Genomic DNA, 20,583 nt, shown 5'->3' on the forward strand with positions numbered 1-20,583 from the left:
GCGCCACATTTCATTTACGCACTCGTGGGTCGATGGGCACTCGGGTCGCTTCCAGGTCTTTGCGATTGTGACTTGTGCCCTGACTCTAACCCTAACCCTTACCCAGCCCGTCTCCTCCTCGGCCCCTGCCTGACTGACTCCTTCCCGCCCGGCCTGTCACCTGTCACCGTCCTCTGCCCCTGCCTGACACGCTCCTCCCCGCCCGGGCCGTCACCGTCCTCGGCCCCTGCCTGACGGGGCTCCTCCGTCGCCTGGGCCTTCCAAGGGCTTGGTGTGGACGCTGGTTCCAGGACGCCCTCCCAGGAACCCGGTAGCAGGGCGGCCGCAGCGTCTCGCGCCACCCAACCGTCCGCCGGCCGGCGGCCGTCGCTAAGTGGCCTGCGGGGGACGTGCCCCCACTGTGGGGCGGGCGCCCAGCCTGGTGTCTTCTCTGAGGCCCCGTGGCTGCTTTTCCCCCCCCCCCGCAAGGGGAGAGCCGCGGAGGTGGGGACCGCCTCCTCGTGGGGACGTACACCCAGCTCTCCACGTCGGATTCCGGGGCTCTCTGTCCTGCCAGAAGGCCCAGCTGGCCTGCGGGTCCTTAGAGTGGCAAAAACATCCGAAAACTGAGATTGAGGGTCCGGTGGTTGTCTGCACTTTTGTGCTGGGCACCCCAGGGAGGCCCGGGGGCTGGCTGGACAACGCGGTCTGCTGGGCGGGGGGGGGGTTTGGAGGAGCAACTGATGCCCTTTGCACTTTGGGTAGCAAGTGTCTGAGGTGTCTCTGAGCCCTGCGCCATGTCGGGGGTGGGGGGTGGGAGGTCGGGCGGGGGTGGAGGAGCAGGAGGAGGAGGAGGAGGAGGAGGTGGGAAGGGCCGTGGCCTGCAGTCGTCTTCCCGGGGTGGCTTCTTCCACAGGCTGCTTGGCCTGGGCTCCCTGCACCTGGGCCTTTGGAGGACTGGCCCTGTGCTTGCCAACGCTTCCCCTGCAGGGACCCAGAGCTGGGAGGTTGCATCTCTCAGCCCTGGGTCGGGCAGAGCCCCAGCGGGCCATGCCCACAACCTCTCTCAGCACGGGTCCCCCAGAAGGCTCCTTTGGGACCAGGATTCTCTTGCGGGTGACTCTTTAAGGTCTGGCCCCTGGATGGAGGGGCACCAGGAGTAGAGGAGCAGGAAGGGGAAGGGGGTGGCCATGCGAGGGGACACTTTCAGGCCAAGTCCCAGCTTCAGCCTGATCCTCCTGGGAACCCCGGGGTGTACGTCACACCTCCTGGTTGTCCCGCTCTGAGACAAGGAGCCGGGCTTCGCATTCCCCCAGCAGCCAGTCGTGGGCTGAGGACACCTGGGGCGTTGGGAACTCCCTGGCTTCTCCTTGGCTTAACATCTGGAGCTGCTTGTGAATCGTGCCGCCACACACACCCGAGTGCAGGTGTCTTCTGCACAGACTGCGGGCCTCGCTCTTCTGAATGCCGCTAGCTCGCCACCCACCCACGGGTGAACCTGGTCAGGGTACTTTCTCTCGGGGGCAGACTCTGATCCTGGCGGGCTACCGGTGTTTCTGTTTGCTCGTTTCTTTCTTCCATTTCGGGAAAGGCTTCCTTACTGGGTGTGGAAATCTCCTATGCCTTTCCTCGCCTATTCTGTCAGCTTTAAAATTCTCTTTCAGTTGCCACCCTCACAGATGGATTAGGAAACTCTTTCCGGTGCACTCATTAGTGAAATGACCTCAATGAAGCTGGAATCCAATATCTAATCGCCGATTTTTAGCGAGTCCACACGCCAGGGTGGTCGGGGTCCAATGCAGCCCCGGCCAGGCCCAGGCCCCTTGGACTGGGCCACAGGAGGACGCAGAGGAGGGTCCCGGCCCCCCCGGTCGCGTTGCCGGCAGTTCTCCAAGGGCTTGGGCGTTTTCCAGAGGTAGGAGATGGAGGGGACTGATTTCTTCAGCGCCCCACAAACCACGCCACCCCACCCATGGGACACATCCCTAGAGAGAGAGAGAGACGCCCCATACACTGGCTCCCCTCCCCCATGCGCTGTGCCCCAGCCCGGGCCCGGGGGAATAGGCGGCAGCCCACCCACAGGGTGGGGGGCCCAGCTGAAAGGGGTTGTCGGGGAGGGCGGCCCCTGCCTGGGGTCAAAGGGCGGGCGATCCGCGCGTGCGCAATCGGCGGCGGCGGCGGCGGCCACGAGCTTGGGGTGGGGGGCGGGTAGGGGAAGGAGGCCAGGCGAGGAGAGGAAGGGGGCTGGAAGGTCTCCACCTTGGCGAGTCCAGCCGTGGAGGCGCATCTTGTGTGAGTGTGAGTGAGTGAGTGTGAGTGTGTGTGTGTGTGTGTGTTTGTGTGTGTATAGAGAGACAGCCCCCCACCCCGGCCCACCGCTCCCTGCCCGCCCCGCCCCGCCCCGCCTGTCACCCCCGTCCCTCGGAGCCCGCCGGACCCGGCCGGTGAACTCAACAGGCCCGGCCCGGCGCGGGTCAGCGCCGGTGCGGGGCCTGGGGCGGGAGGAGGCCCCGGGGAAGCGCAGAGAGGCTCGGCTTCTTGAGCGGGGCAGGGGCGCCCTCCGCCGTCTAGGGCCACACCACCCTGAACGCGCCCGACCTCGTCTGGTCTCGGAAGCTAAGCAGGGTCGGGCCTGGTTAGTACTTGGATGGGAGACCGCCTGGGAATACCGGGTGCCGTAGGCTTCTTCTTTTTTTTTTTTTTTGTTTTGCCTCTTGTTCTGTCCCCTCTCTGGGAGCGAGGCGGCGGCCCGGGGTGGGGGTCACCCCCACCCTCAGCGCCCGCCGCGGTGCCTGGCGCCCCAGCCCGCACCGTGGGGCCTCCTCTTGTCCCAAGCCGCGACACCGCCGTCACGCGGCAGCATGCGTGGCTTCTGGACTGTCAGGTCTCAGACCAAAGGTCTGCTCTGTGGGAACCGACACGCTGGAGGAAACCTTGAGAGTCTGAGAGGGGAGGGAGTTCCAGAAGAAGACCAGGATGTCATTTGGAGGGAGTATGTGACCAGAACTCGTCCCGTTGCTTTTGGGGTTCTATGGGCTACACGTAGGAATCTTTGGTGGTGGCACCTGATGTTGGGGGATCCGGAGTCGCACCCAGACCTGCTCCACAGGCCTCCTTTTACTTTTCTCTTCGGATTCATTATTTTTAAAAAGTGTCTCTTATCTCTATGATTGCATTTTCTTTTCTCTCTCTTTTCAAGCAGATGATGGGAGTCCAAGTATTAAGGTGACATGTGTTGCCCGTGCCCCCCTCCCCCCTGTGTTCTTATTCATTTACCTCTGATGTCGTTCCAGCGTATTGTGGGGGTACCAATGTTAGGGTCGGGTACGTTGCCCTCTCCCTGCCTCCCCCCTCGGGTCAGAGCCTCAAGTGCGCCCATGCCCCAGTCGGTGCGCACCCACCCCATTCCTAATGGAGGTGTATGCCCATCCCCTCCCCCCACCCGCCCGACACCCACCCGATGAAGGTGATTCCTCTGTGTCCACTTAGGTGTCCATCGGTTCGTACCCATTTGCTGGTGAGCGCGAGCACGTGGTGCTCGTGTGTCCATTCTTGGGCTACCTGGCTTACTGGAACGGGTTCCAGCTCTGGCCAGGAGAACCACGAGAGGTGCCCTCTCACCGCTGCTCCTCCTAGCTGAATAGCACTCCGTGGTGTCCACGCGCCACATTTCATTTACGCACTCGTGGGTCGATGGGCACTCGGGTCGCTTCCAGGTCTTTGCGATTGTGACTTGTGCCCTGACTCTAACCCTAACCCTTACCCAGCCCGTCTCCTCCTCGGCCCCTGCCTGACTGACTCCTTCCCGCCCGGCCTGTCACCTGTCACCGTCCTCTGCCCCTGCCTGACACGCTCCTCCCCGCCCGGGCCGTCACCGTCCTCGGCCCCTGCCTGATGGGGCTCCTCCGTCGCCTGGGCCTTCCAAGGGCTTGGTGTGGACGCTGGTTCCAGGACGCCCTCCCAGGAACCCGGTAGCAGGGCGGCCGCAGCGTCTCGCGCCACCCAACCGTCCGCCGGCCGGCGGCCGTCGCTAAGTGGCCTGCGGGGGACGTGCCCCCACTGTGGGGCGGGCGCCCAGCCTGGTGTCTTCTCTGAGGCCCCGTGGCTGCTTTTCCCCCCCCCCGCAAGGGGAGAGCCGCGGAGGTGGGGACCGCCTCCTCGTGGGGACGTACACCCAGCTCTCCACGTCGGATTCCGGGGCTCTCTGTCCTGCCAGAAGGCCCAGCTGGCCTGCGGGTCCTTAGAGTGGCAAAAACATCCGAAAACTGAGATTGAGGGTCCGGTGGTTGTCTGCACTTTTGTGCTGGGCACCCCAGGGAGGCCCGGGGGCTGGCTGGACAACGCGGTCTGCTGGGCGGGGGGGGGGTTTGGAGGAGCAACTGATGCCCTTTGCACTTTGGGTAGCAAGTGTCTGAGGTGTCTCTGAGCCCTGCGCCATGTCGGGGGTGGGGGGTGGGAGGTCGGGGGGGTGGAGGAGCAGGAGGAGGAGGAGGAGGAGGAGGAGGAGGAGGAGGTGGGAAGGGCCGTGGCCTGCAGTCGTCTTCCCGGGGTGGCTTCTTCCACAGGCTGCTTGGCCTGGGCTCCCTGCACCTGGGCCTTTGGAGGACTGGCCCTGTGCTTGCCAACGCTTCCCCTGCAGGGACCCAGAGCTGGGAGGTTGCATCTCTCAGCCCTGGGTCGGGCAGAGCCCCAGCGGGCCATGCCCACAACCTCTCTCAGCACGGGTCCCCCAGAAGGCTCCTTTGGGACCAGGATTCTCTTGCGGGTGACTCTTTAAGGTCTGGCCCCTGGATGGAGGGGCACCAGGAGTAGAGGAGCAGGAAGGGGAAGGGGGTGGCCATGCGAGGGGACACTTTCAGGCCAAGTCCCAGCTTCAGCCTGATCCTCCTGGGAACCCCGGGGTGTACGTCACACCTCCTGGTTGTCCCGCTCTGAGACAAGGAGCCGGGCTTCGCATTCCCCCAGCAGCCAGTCGTGGGCTGAGGACACCTGGGGCGTTGGGAACTCCCTGGCTTCTCCTTGGCTTAACATCTGGAGCTGCTTGTGAATCGTGCCGCCACACACACACCCGAGTGCAGGTGTCTTCTGCACAGACTGCGGGCCTCGCTCTTCTGAATGCCGCTAGCTCGCCACCCACCCACGGGTGAACCTGGTCAGGGTACTTTCTCTCGGGGGCAGACTCTGATCCTGGCGGGCTACCGGTGTTTCTGTTTGCTCGTTTCTTTCTTCCATTTCGGGAAAGGCTTCCTTACTGGGTGTGGAAATCTCCTATGCCTTTCCTCGCCTATTCTGTCAGCTTTAAAATTCTCTTTCAGTTGCCACCCTCACAGATGGATTAGGAAACTCTTTCCGGTGCACTCATTAGTGAAATGACCTCAATGAAGCTGGAATCCAATATCTAATGGCCGATTTTTAGCGAGTCCACACGCCAGGGTGGTCGGGGTCCAATGCAGCCCCGGCCAGGCCCAGGCCCCTTGGACTGGGCCACAGGAGGACGCAGAGGAGGGTCCCGGCCCCCCCGGTCGCGTTGCCGGCAGTTCTCCAAGGGCTTGGGCGTTTTCCAGAGTTAGGAGATGGAGGGGACTGATTTCTTCAGCGCCCCACAAACCACGCCACCCCACCCATGGGACACATCCCTAGAGAGAGAGAGAGACGCCCCATACACTCGCTCCCCTCCCCCATGCGCTGTGCCCCAGCCCGGGCCCGGGGGAATAGGCGGCAGCCCACCCACAGGGTGGGGGGCCCAGCTGAAAGGGGTTGTCGGGGAGGGCGGCCCCTGCCTGGGGTCAAAGGGCGGGCGATCCGCGCGTGCGCAATCGGCGGCGGCGGCGGCGGCGGCGGCGGCGGCGGCGGCGGCGGCGGCGGGGGCGGCCACGAGCTGGGGGTGGGGGGCGGGTAGGTGAAGGAGGCCCGGCGAGGAGAGGAAGGGGGCTGGAAGGTCTCCACCTTGGCGAGTCCAGCCGTGGAGGCGCATCTTGTGTGAGTGTGAGTGTGTGTGTGTGTGTGTGTGTGTGTATAGAGAGACAGCCCCCCACCCCGGCCCACCGCTCCCTGCCCGCCCCGCCCCGCCTGTCACCCCCGTCCCTCGGAGCCCGCCGGACCCGGCCGGTGAACTCAACAGGCCCGGCCCGGCGCGGGTCAGCGCCGGTGCGGGGCCTGGGGCGGGAGGAGGCCCCGGGGAAGCGCAGAGAGGCTCGGCTTCTTGAGCGGGGCAGGGGCGCCCTCCGCCGTCTAGGGCCACACCACCCTGAACGCGCCCGACCTCGTCTGGTCTCGGAAGCTAAGCAGGGTCGGGCCTGGTTAGTACTTGGATGGGAGACCGCCTGGGAATACCGGGTGCCGTAGGCTTCTTCTTTTTTTTTTTTTTTGTTTTGCCTCTTGTTCTGTCCCCTCTCTGGGAGCGAGGCGGCGGCCCGGGGTGGGGGTCACCCCCACCCTCAGCGCCCGCCGCGGTGCCTGGCGCCCCAGCCCGCACCGTGGGGCCTCCTCTTGTCCCAAGCCGCGACACCGCCGTCACGCGGCAGCATGCGTGGCTTCTGGACTGTCAGGTCTCAGACCAAAGGTCTGCTCTGTGGGAACCGACACGCTGGAGGAAACCTTGAGAGTCTGAGAGGGGAGGGAGTTCCAGAAGAAGACCAGGATGTCATTTGGAGGGAGTATGTGACCAGAACTCGTCCCGTTGCTTTTGGGGTTCTATGGGCTACACGTAGGAATCTTTGGTGGTGGCACCTGATGTTGGGGGATCCGGAGTCGCACCCAGACCTGCTCCACAGGCCTCCTTTTACTTTTCTCTTCGGATTCATTATTTTTAAAAAGTGTCTCTTATCTCTATGATTGCATTTTCTTTTCTCTCTCTTTTCAAGCAGATGATGGGAGTCCAAGTATTAAGGTGACATGTGTTGCCCGTGCCCCCCTCCCCCCTGTGTTCTTATTCATTTACCTCTGATGTCGTTCCAGCGTATTGTGGGGGTACCAATGTTAGGGTCGGGTACGTTGCCCTCTCCCTGCCTCCCCCCTCGGGTCAGAGCCTCAAGTGCGCCCATGCCCCAGTCGGTGCGCACCCACCCCATTCCTAATGGAGGTGTATGCCCATCCCCTCCCCCCACCCGCCCGACACCCACCCGATGAAGGTGATTCCTCTGTGTCCACTTAGGTGTCCATCGGTTCGTACCCATTTGCTGGTGAGCGCGAGCACGTGGTGCTCGTGTGTCCATTCTTGGGCTACCTGGCTTACTGGAACGGGTTCCAGCTCTGGCCAGGAGAACCACGAGAGGTGCCCTCTCACCGCTGCTCCTCCTAGCTGAATAGCACTCCGTGGTGTCCACGCGCCACATTTCATTTACGCACTCGTGGGTCGATGGGCACTCGGGTCGCTTCCAGGTCTTTGCGATTGTGACTTGTGCCCTGACTCTAACCCTAACCCTTACCCAGCCCGTCTCCTCCTCGGCCCCTGCCTGACTGACTCCTTCCCGCCCGGCCTGTCACCTGTCACCGTCCTCTGCCCCTGCCTGACACGCTCCTCCCCGCCCGGGCCGTCACCGTCCTCGGCCCCTGCCTGATGGGGCTCCTCCGTCGCCTGGGCCTTCCAAGGGCTTGGTGTGGACGCTGGTTCCAGGACGCCCTCCCAGGAACCCGGTAGCAGGGCGGCCGCAGCGTCTCGCGCCACCCAACCGTCCGCCGGCCGGCGGCCGTCGCTAAGTGGCCTGCGGGGGACGTGCCCCCACTGTGGGGCGGGCGCCCAGCCTGGTGTCTTCTCTGAGGCCCCGTGGCTGCTTTTCCCCCCCCCCGCAAGGGGAGAGCCGCGGAGGTGGGGACCGCCTCCTCGTGGGGACGTACACCCAGCTCTCCACGTCGGATTCCGGGGCTCTCTGTCCTGCCAGAAGGCCCAGCTGGCCTGCGGGTCCTTAGAGTGGCAAAAACATCCGAAAACTGAGATTGAGGGTCCGGTGGTTGTCTGCACTTTTGTGCTGGGCACCCCAGGGAGGCCCGGGGGCTGGCTGGACAACGCGGTCTGCTGGGCGGGGGGGGGGTTTGGAGGAGCAACTGATGCCCTTTGCACTTTGGGTAGCAAGTGTCTGAGGTGTCTCTGAGCCCTGCGCCATGTCGGGGGTGGGGGGTGGGAGGTCGGGGGGGTGGAGGAGCAGGAGGAGGAGGAGGAGGAGGAGGAGGAGGAGGAGGTGGGAAGGGCCGTGGCCTGCAGTCGTCTTCCCGGGGTGGCTTCTTCCACAGGCTGCTTGGCCTGGGCTCCCTGCACCTGGGCCTTTGGAGGACTGGCCCTGTGCTTGCCAACGCTTCCCCTGCAGGGACCCAGAGCTGGGAGGTTGCATCTCTCAGCCCTGGGTCGGGCAGAGCCCCAGCGGGCCATGCCCACAACCTCTCTCAGCACGGGTCCCCCAGAAGGCTCCTTTGGGACCAGGATTCTCTTGCGGGTGACTCTTTAAGGTCTGGCCCCTGGATGGAGGGGCACCAGGAGTAGAGGAGCAGGAAGGGGAAGGGGGTGGCCATGCGAGGGGACACTTTCAGGCCAAGTCCCAGCTTCAGCCTGATCCTCCTGGGAACCCCGGGGTGTACGTCACACCTCCTGGTTGTCCCGCTCTGAGACAAGGAGCCGGGCTTCGCATTCCCCCAGCAGCCAGTCGTGGGCTGAGGACACCTGGGGCGTTGGGAACTCCCTGGCTTCTCCTTGGCTTAACATCTGGAGCTGCTTGTGAATCGTGCCGCCACACACACACCCGAGTGCAGGTGTCTTCTGCACAGACTGCGGGCCTCGCTCTTCTGAATGCCGCTAGCTCGCCACCCACCCACGGGTGAACCTGGTCAGGGTACTTTCTCTCGGGGGCAGACTCTGATCCTGGCGGGCTACCGGTGTTTCTGTTTGCTCGTTTCTTTCTTCCATTTCGGGAAAGGCTTCCTTACTGGGTGTGGAAATCTCCTATGCCTTTCCTCGCCTATTCTGTCAGCTTTAAAATTCTCTTTCAGTTGCCACCCTCACAGATGGATTAGGAAACTCTTTCCGGTGCACTCATTAGTGAAATGACCTCAATGAAGCTGGAATCCAATATCTAATGGCCGATTTTTAGCGAGTCCACACGCCAGGGTGGTCGGGGTCCAATGCAGCCCCGGCCAGGCCCAGGCCCCTTGGACTGGGCCACAGGAGGACGCAGAGGAGGGTCCCGGCCCCCCCGGTCGCGTTGCCGGCAGTTCTCCAAGGGCTTGGGCGTTTTCCAGAGTTAGGAGATGGAGGGGACTGATTTCTTCAGCGCCCCACAAACCACGCCACCCCACCCATGGGACACATCCCTAGAGAGAGAGAGAGACGCCCCATACACTCGCTCCCCTCCCCCATGCGCTGTGCCCCAGCCCGGGCCCGGGGGAATAGGCGGCAGCCCACCCACAGGGTGGGGGGCCCAGCTGAAAGGGGTTGTCGGGGAGGGCGGCCCCTGCCTGGGGTCAAAGGGCGGGCGATCCGCGCGTGCGCAATCGGCGGCGGCGGCGGCGGCGGCGGCGGCGGCGGCGGCGGCGGCGGCGGCGGGGGCGGCCACGAGCTGGGGGTGGGGGGCGGGTAGGTGAAGGAGGCCCGGCGAGGAGAGGAAGGGGGCTGGAAGGTCTCCACCTTGGCGAGTCCAGCCGTGGAGGCGCATCTTGTGTGAGTGTGAGTGTGTGTGTGTGTGTGTGTGTGTGTATAGAGAGACAGCCCCCCACCCCGGCCCACCGCTCCCTGCCCGCCCCGCCCCGCCTGTCACCCCCGTCCCTCGGAGCCCGCCGGACCCGGCCGGTGAACTCAACAGGCCCGGCCCGGCGCGGGTCAGCGCCGGTGCGGGGCCTGGGGCGGGAGGAGGCCCCGGGGAAGCGCAGAGAGGCTCGGCTTCTTGAGCGGGGCAGGGGCGCCCTCCGCCGTCTAGGGCCACACCACCCTGAACGCGCCCGACCTCGTCTGGTCTCGGAAGCTAAGCAGGGTCGGGCCTGGTTAGTACTTGGATGGGAGACCGCCTGGGAATACCGGGTGCCGTAGGCTTCTTCTTTTTTTTTTTTTTTGTTTTGCCTCTTGTTCTGTCCCCTCTCTGGGAGCGAGGCGGCGGCCCGGGGTGGGGGTCACCCCCACCCTCAGCGCCCGCCGCGGTGCCTGGCGCCCCAGCCCGCACCGTGGGGCCTCCTCTTGTCCCAAGCCGCGACACCGCCGTCACGCGGCAGCATGCGTGGCTTCTGGACTGTCAGGTCTCAGACCAAAGGTCTGCTCTGTGGGAACCGACACGCTGGAGGAAACCTTGAGAGTCTGAGAGGGGAGGGAGTTCCAGAAGAAGACCAGGATGTCATTTGGAGGGAGTATGTGACCAGAACTCGTCCCGTTGCTTTTGGGGTTCTATGGGCTACACGTAGGAATCTTTGGTGGTGGCACCTGATGTTGGGGGATCCGGAGTCGCACCCAGACCTGCTCCACAGGCCTCCTTTTACTTTTCTCTTCGGATTCATTATTTTTAAAAAGTGTCTCTTATCTCTATGATTGCATTTTCTTTTCTCTCTCTTTTCAAGCAGATGATGGGAGTCCAAGTATTAAGGTGACATGTGTTGCCCGTGCCCCCCTCCCCCCTGTGTTCTTATTCATTTACCTCTGATGTCGTTCCAGCGTATTGTGGGGGTACCAATGTTAGGGTCGGGTACGTTGCCCTCTCCCTGCCTCCCCCCTCGGGTCAGAGCCTCAAGTGCGCCCATGCCCCAGTCGGTGCGCACCCACCCCATTCCTAATGGAGGTGTATGCCCATCCCCTCCCCCCACCCGCCCGACACCCACCCGATGAAGGTGATTCCTCTGTGTCCACTTAGGTGTCCATCGGTTCGTACCCATTTGCTGGTGAGCGCGAGCACGTGGTGCTCGTGTGTCCATTCTTGGGCTACCTGGCTTACTGGAACGGGTTCCAGCTCTGGCCAGGAGAACCACGAGAGGTGCCCTCTCACCGCTGCTCCTCCTAGCTGAATAGCACTCCGTGGTGTCCACGCGCCACATTTCATTTACGCACTCGTGGGTCGATGGGCACTCGGGTCGCTTCCAGGTCTTTGCGATTGTGACTTGTGCCCTGACTCTAACCCTAACCCTTACCCAGCCCGTCTCCTCCTCGGCCCCTGCCTGACTGACTCCTTCCCGCCCGGCCTGTCACCTGTCACCGTCCTCTGCCCCTGCCTGACACGCTCCTCCCCGCCCGGGCCGTCACCGTCCTCGGCCCCTGCCTGATGGGGCTCCTCCGTCGCCTGGGCCTTCCAAGGGCTTGGTGTGGACGCTGGTTCCAGGACGCCCTCCCAGGAACCCGGTAGCAGGGCGGCCGCAGCGTCTCGCGCCACCCAACCGTCCGCCGGCCGGCGGCCGTCGCTAAGTGGCCTGCGGGGGACGTGCCCCCACTGTGGGGCGGGCGCCCAGCCTGGTGTCTTCTCTGAGGCCCCGTGGCTGCTTTTCCCCCCCCCCGCAAGGGGAGAGCCGCGGAGGTGGGGACCGCCTCCTCGTGGGGACGTACACCCAGCTCTCCACGTCGGATTCCGGGGCTCTCTGTCCTGCCAGAAGGCCCAGCTGGCCTGCGGGTCCTTAGAGTGGCAAAAACATCCGAAAACTGAGATTGAGGGTCCGGTGGTTGTCTGCACTTTTGTGCTGGGCACCCCAGGGAGGCCCGGGGGCTGGCTGGACAACGCGGTCTGCTGGGCAGGGGGGGGGGTTTGGAGGAGCAACTGATGCCCTTTGCACTTTGGGTAGCAAGTGTCTGAGGTGTCTCTGAGCCCTGCGCCATGTCGGGGGTGGGGGGTGGGAGGTCGGGGGGGTGGAGGAGCAGGAGGAGGAGGAGGAGGAGGAGGAGGAGGAGGAGGTGGGAAGGGCCGTGGCCTGCAGTCGTCTTCCCGGGGTGGCTTCTTCCACAGGCTGCTTGGCCTGGGCTCCCTGCACCTGGGCCTTTGGAGGACTGGCCCTGTGCTTGCCAACGCTTCCCCTGCAGGGACCCAGAGCTGGGAGGTTGCATCTCTCAGCCCTGGGTCGGGCAGAGCCCCAGCGGGCCATGCCCACAACCTCTCTCAGCACGGGTCCCCCAGAAGGCTCCTTTGGGACCAGGATTCTCTTGCGGGTGACTCTTTAAGGTCTGGCCCCTGGATGGAGGGGCACCAGGAGTAGAGGAGCAGGAAGGGGAAGGGGGTGGCCATGCGAGGGGACACTTTCAGGCCAAGTCCCAGCTTCAGCCTGATCCTCCTGGGAACCCCGGGGTGTACGTCACACCTCCTGGTTGTCCCGCTCTGAGACAAGGAGCCGGGCTTCGCATTTCCCCAGCAGCCAGTCGTGGGCTGAGGACACCTGGGGCGTTGGGAACTCCCTGGCTTCTCCTTGGCTTAACATCTGGAGCTGCTTGTGAATCGTGCCGCCACACACACACCCGAGTGCAGGTGTCTTCTGCACAGACTGCGGGCCTCGCTCTTCTGAATGCCGCTAGCTCGCCACCCACCCACGGGTGAACCTGGTCAGGGTACTTTCTCTCGGGGGCAGACTCTGATCCTGGCGGGCTACCGGTGTTTCTGTTTGCTCGTTTCTTTCTTCCATTTCGGGAAAGGCTTCCTTACTGGGTGTGGAAATCTCCTATGCCTTTCCTCGCCTATTCTGTCAGCTTTAAAATTCTCTTTCAGTTGCCACCCTCACAGATGGATTAGGAAACTCTTTCCGGTGCACTCATTAGTGAAATGACCTCAATGAAGCTGGAATCCAATATCTAATGGCCGATTTTTAGCGAGTCCACACGCCAGGGTGGTCGGGGTCCAATGCAGCCCCGGCCAGGCCCAGGCCCCTTGGACTGGGCCACAGGAGGACGCAGAGGAGGGTCCCGGCCCCCCCGGTCGCGTTGCCGGCAGTTCTCCAAGGGCTTGGGCGTTTTCCAGAGTTAGGAGATGGAGGGGACTGATTTCTTCAGCGCCCCACAAACCACGCCACCCCACCCATGGGACACATCCCTAGAGAGAGAGAGAGACGCCCCATACACTCGCTCCCCTCCCCCATGCGCTGTGCCCCAGCCCGGGCCCGGGGGAATAGGCGGCAGCCCACCCACAGGGTGGGGGGCCCAGCTGAAAGGGGTTGTCGGGGAGGGCGGCCCCTGCCTGGGGTCAAAGGGCGGGCGATCCGCGCGTGCGCAATCGGCGGCGGCGGCGGCGGCGGCGGCGGCGGCGGCGGCAGCGGCGGGGGCGGCCACGAGCTGGGGGTGGGGGGCGGGTAGGTGAAGGAGGCCCGGCGAGGAGAGGAAGGGGGCTGGAAGGTCTCCACCTTGGCGAGTCCAGCCGTGGAGGCGCATCTTGTGTGAGTGTGAGTGTGTGTGTGTGTGTGTGTGTGTGTATAGAGAGACAGCCCCCCACCCCGGCCCACCGCTCCCTGCCCGCCCCGCCCCGCCTGTCACCCCCGTCCCTCGGAGCCCGCCGGACCCGGCCGGTGAACTCAACAGGCCCGGCCCGGCGCGGGTCAGCGCCGGTGCGGGGCCTGGGGCGGGAGGAGGCGGCGGGGAAGCGCAGAGAGGCTCGGCTTCTTGAGCGGGGCAGGGGCGCCCTCCGCCGTCTAGGGCCACACCACCCTGAACGCGCCCGACCTCGTCTGGTCTCGGAAGCTAAGCAGGGTCGGGCCTGGTTAGTACTTGGATGGGAGACCGCCTGGGAATACCGGGTGCCGTAGGCTTCTTCTTTTTTTTTTTTTTTGTTTTGCCTCTTGTTCTGTCCCCTCTCTGGGAGCGAGGCGGCGGCCCGGGGTGGGGGTCACCCCCACCCTCAGCGCCCGCCGCGGTGCCTGGCGCCCCAGCCCGCACCGTGGGGCCTCCTCTTGTCCCAAGCCGCGACACCGCCGTCACGCGGCAGCATGCGTGGCTTCTGGACTGTCAGGTCTCAGACCAAAGGTCTGCTCTGTGGGAACCGACACGCTGGAGGAAACCTTGAGAGTCTGAGAGGGGAGGGAGTTCCAGAAGAAGGCCAGGATGTCATTTGGAGGGAGTATGTGACCAGAACTCGTCCCGTTGCTTTTGGGGTTCTATGGGCTACACGTAGGAATCTTTGGTGGTGGCACCTGATGTTGGGGGATCCGGAGTCGCACCCAGACCTGCTCCACAGGCCTCCTTTTACTTTTCTCTTCGGATTCATTATTTTTAAAAAGTGTCTCTTATCTCTATGATTGCATTTTCTTTTCTCTCTCTTTTCAAGCAGATGATGGGAGTCCAAGTATTAAGGTGACATGTGTTGCCCGTGCCCCCCTCCCCCCTGTGTTCTTATTCATTTACCTCTGATGTCGTTCCAGCGTATTGTGGGGGTACCAATGTTAAGGTCGGGTACGTTGCCCTCTCCCAGCCTCCCCCCTCGGGTCAGAGCCTCAAGTGCGCCCATGCCCCAGTCGGTGCGCACCCACCCCATTCCTAATGGAGGTGTATGCCCATCCCCTCCCCCCACCCGCCCGACACCCACCCGATGAAGGTGATTCCTCTGTGTCCACTTAGGTGTCCATCGGTTCGTACCCATTTGCTGGTGAGCGCGGGCACGTGGTGCTCGTGTGTCCATTCTTGGGCTACCTGGCTTACTGGAACGGGTTCCAGCTCTGGCCAGGAGAACCACGAGAGGTGCCCTCTCACCGCTGCTCCTCCTAGCTGAATAGCACTCCGTGGTGTACACGCGCCACATTTCATTTACGCACTCGTGGGTCGATGGGCACTCGGGTCGCTTCCAGGTCTTTGCGATTGTGACTTGTGCCCTGACTCTAACCCTAACCCTTACCCAGCCCGTCTCCTCCTCGGCCCCTGCCTGACTGACTCCTTCCCGCCCGGCCTGTCACCTGTCACCGTCCTCTGCCCCTGCCTGACACGCTCCTCCCCGCCCGGGCCGTCACCGTCCTCGGCCCCTGCCTGACGGGGCTCCTCCGTCGCCTGGGCCTTCCAAGGGCTTGGTGTGGACGCTGGTTCCAGGACGCCCTCCCAGGAACCCGGTAGCAGGGCGGCCGCAGCGTCTCGCGCCACCCAACCGTCCGCCGGCCGGCGGCCGTCGCTAAGTGGCCTGCGGGGGACGTGCCCCCACTGTGGGGCGGGCGCCCAGCCTGGTGTCTTCTCCGAGGCCCCGTGGCTGCTTTCCCCCCCCCCGCAAGGGGAGAGCCGCGGAGGTGGGGACCGCCTCCTCGTGGGGACGTACACCCAGCTCTCCACGTCGGATTCCGGGGCTCTCTGTCCTGCCAGAAGGCCCAGCTGGCCTGCGGGTCCTTAGAGTGGCCAAAACATCCGAAAACTGAGATTGAGGGTCCGGTGGTTGTCTGCACTTTTGTGCTGGGCACCCCATGGAGGCCCGGGGGCTGGCTGGACGACGCGGTCTGCTGGGCAGGGGGGGGGTTTGGAGGAGCAACTGATGCCCTTTGCACTTTGGGTAGCAAGTGTCTGAGGTGTCTCTGAGCCCTGCGCCATGTCGGGGGTGGGGGGTGGGAGGTCGGTGGGGGTGGAGGAGCAGGAGGAGGAGGAGGAGGAGGTGGGAAGGGCCGTGGCCTGCAGTCGTCTTCCCGGGGTGGCTTCTTCCACAGGCTGCTTGGCCTGGGCTCCCTGCACCTGGGCCTTTGGAGGACTGGCCCTGTGCTTGCCAACGCTTCCCCTGCAGGGACCCAGAGCTGGGAGGTTGCATCTCTCAGCCCTGGGTCGGGCAGAGCCCCAGCGGGCCATGCCCACAACCTCTCTCAGCACGGGTCCCCCAGAAGGCTCCTTTGGGACCAGGATTCTCTTGCGGGTGACTCTTTAAGGTCTGGCCCCTGGATGGAGGGGCACCAGGAGTAGAGGAGCAGGAAGGGGAAGGGGGTGGCCATGCGAGGGGACACTTTCAGGCCAAGTCCCAGCTTCAGCCTGATCCTCCTGGGAACCCCGGGGTGTACGTCACACCTCCTGGTTGTCCCGCTCTGAGACAAGGAGCCGGGCTTCGCATTCCCCCAGCAGCCAGTCGTGGGCTGAGGACACCTGGGGCGTTGGGAACTCCCTGGCTTCTCCTTGGCTTAACATCTGGAGCTGCTTGTGAATCGTGCCGCCACACACACACCCGAGTGCAGGTGTCTTCTGCACAGACTGCGGGCCTCGCTCTTCTGAATGCCGCTAGCTCGCCACCCACCCACGGGTGAACCTGGTCAGGGTACTTTCTCTCGGGGGCAGACTCTGATCCTGGCGGGCTACCGGTGTTTCTGTTTGCTCGTTTCTTTCTTACATTTCGGGAAAGGCTTCCTTACTGGGTGTGGAAATCTCCTATGCCTTTCCTCGCCTATTCTGTCAGCTTTAAAATTCTCTTTCAGTTGCCACCCTCACAGATGGATTAGGAAACTCTTTCCGGTGCACTCATTAGTGAAATGACCTCAATGAAGCTGGAATCCAATATCTAATGGCCGATTTTTAGCGAGTCCACACGCCAGGGTGGTCGGGGTCCAATGCAGCCCCGGCCAGGCCCAGGCCCCGGCCCCTTGGACTGGGCCACAGGAGGACACAGAGGAGGGTCCCGGCCCCCCCGGTCGCGTTGCCGGCAGTTCTCCAAGGGCTTGGGCGTTTTCCAGAGGTAGGAGATGGAGGGGACTGATTTCTTCAGCGCCCCACAAACCACGCCACCCCACCCATGTGACACATCCCTAGAGAGAGAGAGAGACGCCCCATACACTCGCTCCCCTCCCCCATGCGCTGTGCCCCAGCCCGGGGCCCCGGGGAATAGGCGGCAGCCCACTCACAGGGTGGGGGGCCCAACTGAAAGGGGTTGTCGGGGAGGGCGGCCCCTGCCTGGGGTCAAAGGGCGGGCGATCCGCGCGTGCGCAATCGGCGGCGGCGGCGGCGGCGGCGGCGGCGGGGGCGGCCACGAGCTGGGGGTGGGGGGCGGGTAGGTGAAGGAGGCCAGGCGAGGAGAGGAAGGGGGCTGGAAGGTCTCCACCTTGGCGAGTCCAGCCGTGGAGGCGCATCTTGTGTGAGTGTGAGTGTGTGTGTGTGTGTGTGTGTGTGTATAGAGAGACAGCCCCCCACCCCGGCCCACCGCTCCCTGCCCGCCCCGCCCCGCCTGTCACCCCCGTCCCTCGGAGCCCGCCGGACCCGGCCGGTGAACTCAACAGGCCCGGCCAGGCGCGGGTCAGCGCCGGTGCGGGGCCTGGGGCGGGAGGAGGCGGCGGGGAAGCGCAGAGAGGCTCGGCTTCTTGAGCGGGGCAGGGGCGCCCTCCGCCGTCTAGGGCCACACCACCCTGAACGCGCCCGACCTCGTCTGGTCTCGGAAGCTAAGCAGGGTCGGGCCTGGTTAGTACTTGGATGGGAGACCGCCTGGGAATACCGGGTGCCGTAGGCTTCTTCTTTTTTTTTTTTTTTTGTTTTGCCTCTTGTTCTGTCCCCTCTCTGGGAGCGAGGCGGCGGCCCGGGGTGGGGGTCACCCCCACCCTCAGCGCCCGCCGCGGTGCCTGGCGCCCCAGCCCGCACCGTGGGGCCTCCTCTTGTCCCAAGCCGCGACACCGCCGTCACGCGGCAGCATGCGTGGCTTCTGGACTGTCAGGTCTCAGACCAAAGGTCTGCTCTGTGGGAACCGACACGCTGGAGGAAACCTTGAGAGTCTGAGAGGGGAGGGAGTTCCAGAAGAAGGCCAGGATGTCATTTGGAGGGAGTATGTGACCAGAACTCGTCCCGTTGCTTTTGGGGTTCTATGGGCTACACGTAGGAATCTTTGGTGGTGGCACCTGATGTTGGGGGATCCGGAGTCGCACCCAGACCTGCTCCACAGGCCTCCTTTTACTTTTCTCTTCGGATTCATTATTTTTAAAAAGTGTCTCTTATCTCTATGATTGCATTTTCTTTTCTCTCTCTTTTCAAGCAGATGATGGGAGTCCAAGTATTAAGGTGACATGTGTTGCCCGTGCCCCCCTCCCCCCTGTGTTCTTATTCATTTACCTCTGATGTCGTTCCAGCGTATTGTGGGGGTACCAATGTTAGGGTCGGGTACGTTGCCCTCTCCCTGCCTCCCCCCTCGGGTCAGAGCCTCAAGTGCGCCCATGCCCCAGTCGGTGCGCACCCACCCCATTCCTAATGGAGGTGTATGCCCATCCCCTCCCCCCACCCGCCCGACACCCACCCGATGAAGGTGATTCCTCTGTGTCCACTTAGGTGTCCATCGGTTCGTACCCATTTGCTGGTGAGCGCGAGCACGTGGTGCTCGTGTGTCCATTCTTGGGCTACCTGGCTTACTGGAACGGGTTCCAGCTCTGGCCAGGAGAACCACGAGAGGTGCCCTCTCACCGCTGCTCCTCCTAGCTGAATAGCACTCCGTGGTGTCCACGCGCCACATTTCATTTACGCACTCGTGGGTCGATGGGCACTCGGGTCGCTTCCAGGTCTTTGCGATTGTGACTTGTGCCCTGACTCTAACCCTAACCCTTACCCAGCCCGTCTCCTCCTCGGCCCCTGCCTGACTGACTCCTTCCCGCCCGGCCTGTCACCTGTCACCGTCCTCTGCCCCTGCCTGACACGCTCCTCCCCGCCCGGGCCGTCACCGTCCTCGGCCCCTGCCTGACGGGGCTCCTCCGTCGCCTGGGCCTTCCAAGGGCTTGGTGTGGACGCTGGTTCCAGGACGCCCTCCCAGGAACCCGGTAGCAGGGCGGCCGCAGCGTCTCGCGCCACCCAACCGTCCGCCGGCCGGCGGCCGTCGCTAAGTGGCCTGCGGGGGACGTGCCCCCACTGTGGGGCGGGCGCCCAGCCTGGTGTCTTCTCCGAGGCCCCGTGGCTGCTTTCCCCCCCCCCGCAAGGGGAGAGCCGCGGAGGTGGGGACCGCCTCCTCGTGGGGACGTACACCCAGCTCTCCACGTCGGATTCCGGGGCTCTCTGTCCTGCCAGAAGGCCCAGCTGGCCTGCGGGTCCTTAGAGTGGCCAAAACATCCGAAAACTGAGATTGAGGGTCCGGTGGTTGTCTGCACTTTTGTGCTGGGCACCCCATGGAGGCCCGGGGGCTGGCTGGACGACGCGGTCTGCTGGGCAGGGGGGGGGTTTGGAGGAGCAACTGATGCCCTTTGCACTTTGGGTAGCAAGTGTCTGAGGTGTCTCTGAGCCCTGCGCCATGTCGGGGGTGGGGGGTGGGAGGTCGGTGGGGGTGGAGGAGCAGGAGGAGGAGGAGGAGGAGGTGGGAAGGGCCGTGGCCTGCAGTCGTCTTCCCGGGGTGGCTTCTTCCACAGGCTGCTTGGCCTGGGCTCCCTGCACCTGGGCCTTTGGAGGACTGGCCCTGTGCTTGCCAACGCTTCCCCTGCAGGGACCCAGAGCTGGGAGGTTGCATCTCTCAGCCCTGGGTCGGGCAGAGCCCCAGCGGGCCATGCCCACAACCTCTCTCAGCACGGGTCCCCCAGAAGGCTCCTTTGGGACCAGGATTCTCTTGCGGGTGACTCTTTAAGGTCTGGCCCCTGGATGGAGGGGCACCAGGAGTAGAGGAGCAGGAAGGGGAAGGGGGTGGCCATGCGAGGGGACACTTTCAGGCCAAGTCCCAGCTTCAGCCTGATCCTCCTGGGAACCCCGGGGTGTACGTCACACCTCCTGGTTGTCCCGCTCTGAGACAAGGAGCCGGGCTTCGCATTCCCCCAGCAGCCAGTCGTGGGCTGAGGACACCTGGGGCGTTGGGAACTCCCTGGCTTCTCCTTGGCTTAACATCTGGAGCTGCTTGTGAATCGTGCCGCCACACACACACCCGAGTGCAGGTGTCTTCTGCACAGACTGCGGGCCTCGCTCTTCTGAATGCCGCTAGCTCGCCACCCACCCACGGGTGAACCTGGTCAGGGTACTTTCTCTCGGGGGCAGACTCTGATCCTGGCGGGCTACCGGTGTTTCTGTTTGCTCGTTTCTTTCTTCCATTTCGGGAAAGGCTTCCTTACTGGGTGTGGAAATCTCCTATGCCTTTCCTCGCCTATTCTGTCAGCTTTAAAATTCTCTTTCAGTTGCCACCCTCACAGATGGATTAGGAAACTCTTTCCGGTGCACTCATTAGTGAAATGACCTCAATGAAGCTGGAATCCAATATCTAATGGCCGATTTTTAGCGAGTCCACACGCCAGGGTGGTCGGGGTCCAATGCAGCCCCGGCCAGGCCCAGGCCCCGGCCCCTTGGACTGGGCCACAGGAGGACACAGAGGAGGGTCCCGGCCCCCCCGGTCGCGTTGCCGGCAGTTCTCCAAGGGCTTGGGCGTTTTCCAGAGGTAGGAGATGGAGGGGACTGATTTCTTCAGCGCCCCACAAACCACGCCACCCCACCCATGGGACACATCCCTAGAGAGAGAGAGAGACGCCCCATACACTCGCTCCCCTCCCCCATGCGCTGTGCCCCAGCCCGGGGCCCGGGGGAATAGGCGGCAGCCCACTCACAGGGTGGGGGGCCCAGCTGAAAGGGGTTGTCGGGGAGGGCGGCCCCTGCCTGGGGTCAAAGGGCGGGCGATCCGCGCGTGCGCAATCGGCGGCGGCGGCGGCGGCGGCGGCGGCGGCGGCGGGGGCGGCCACGAGCTGGGGGTGGGGGGCGGGTAGGTGAAGGAGGCCAGGCGAGGAGAGGAAGGGGGCTGGAAGGTCTCCACCTTGGCGAGTCCAGCCGTGGAGGCGCATCTTGTGTGAGTGTGAGTG

The 20,583-nt window shown here is 64.0% G+C and overlaps 5 non-coding genes across 5 annotated transcripts; all 5 read left to right on the forward strand.

Annotated features, from left to right (window-relative positions):
• Positions 1 to 2,544: 2,544 nt before the first annotated feature.
• On the forward strand, positions 2,545 to 2,663 carry LOC142876460 (5S ribosomal RNA). The gene has a single exon (XR_012923361.1). It is a non-coding gene; the product is annotated as a 5S ribosomal RNA (ribosomal RNA).
• A 3,545-nt stretch (positions 2,664 to 6,208) lies between these two features.
• LOC142876461 (5S ribosomal RNA) lies at positions 6,209 to 6,327 on the forward strand. The gene has a single exon (XR_012923362.1). It is a non-coding gene; the product is annotated as a 5S ribosomal RNA (ribosomal RNA).
• Positions 6,328 to 9,875: 3,548 nt separating this feature from the next.
• Positions 9,876 to 9,994, forward strand: LOC142876462 (5S ribosomal RNA). The gene has a single exon (XR_012923363.1). It is a non-coding gene; the product is annotated as a 5S ribosomal RNA (ribosomal RNA).
• Positions 9,995 to 13,537: 3,543 nt separating this feature from the next.
• On the forward strand, positions 13,538 to 13,656 carry LOC142876463 (5S ribosomal RNA). The gene has a single exon (XR_012923364.1). It is a non-coding gene; the product is annotated as a 5S ribosomal RNA (ribosomal RNA).
• Positions 13,657 to 17,175: 3,519 nt separating this feature from the next.
• On the forward strand, positions 17,176 to 17,294 carry LOC142876464 (5S ribosomal RNA). Its single transcript, XR_012923365.1, has one exon. It is a non-coding gene; the product is annotated as a 5S ribosomal RNA (ribosomal RNA).
• The last annotated feature ends 3,289 nt before the right edge of the window (positions 17,295 to 20,583 follow it).

Source organism: Microcebus murinus, chromosome 15 (genome assembly GCF_040939455.1).
Source record: "Microcebus murinus isolate Inina chromosome 15, M.murinus_Inina_mat1.0, whole genome shotgun sequence".
Classification (NCBI taxonomy): Eukaryota; Metazoa; Chordata; class Mammalia; order Primates; family Cheirogaleidae; genus Microcebus; species Microcebus murinus.